Raw genomic sequence first — 629 nt, 5'->3', positions numbered from 1 at the left:
CCTCGCGGGGGTGGGCAGCTGCCCCGGCACCACCGCCCGGTCGGGCCCTCCCCAGGGCTGTGCCAGAAGGCGGGGGGAACACGCCAGACCCAGCTGTGTCCCCTCCCCAGAGCCAGGCGGGAGGGACAAAACAACGATGGGGGCATGGGAACACCGAGAGCCCCCGTGGTAGGGGGGGGCAGAGAGGTTGGGAGCCCCCCAAGTGCCCTTCGTGACCCACGGATGCCCCCAAGAGCAGATTTGGGGCAGGATTTGCTGGCAAAAGCGGCGGCGAGCGGCTCTGCCTCCGCCACCACCATCACCATCCGCGGCTGAGGACGTGCCGCTCGTCACACGAGTGCCAGGCGGCAGCGGGGGGTGGCCCCGGCGCCCGCCTTGAGCCCCAGCCAAAAGTCCAGAGCCGAAAAGTAGGGGGTGATTGATGGCAGCGTTTGGCGCGTAAGGGCACCCGGCGGCCCAATCCTCCCGCGGCCCCAATTCCTCCCCTGCCCCTATTCAGAGATCATGTTGTCTCATGTTGGTCCCAGAGGCGCCATTAATTAAAAATACATCCAATTAAATGGCAGGTGAAAGCGTGCGGGCACAGCCCCCCCGCGCCTTGGCTCAGCTGCGCCCGTGGAGCGGGGAGG

General features: G+C 67.1%; 1 protein-coding gene across 1 annotated transcript in view; it reads left to right on the top strand.

Annotated features, from left to right (window-relative positions):
- Positions 1-629, top strand: part of NEUROD2 (neuronal differentiation 2) — a 19,599-nt gene that overhangs the window by 17,884 nt on the left and 1,086 nt on the right. The gene's annotated exons all lie outside the window — the stretch shown is intronic.

This window comes from Corvus brachyrhynchos, unplaced genomic scaffold (genome assembly GCF_000691975.1).
Source record: "Corvus brachyrhynchos isolate BGI_N302 unplaced genomic scaffold, ASM69197v1 scaffold30, whole genome shotgun sequence".
In the NCBI taxonomy this organism is placed as follows: Eukaryota; Metazoa; Chordata; class Aves; order Passeriformes; family Corvidae; genus Corvus; species Corvus brachyrhynchos.
The sequence above is the reverse complement of the archived record's forward strand: the minus strand, read 5'-3'. Positions and strand labels throughout refer to the sequence as shown.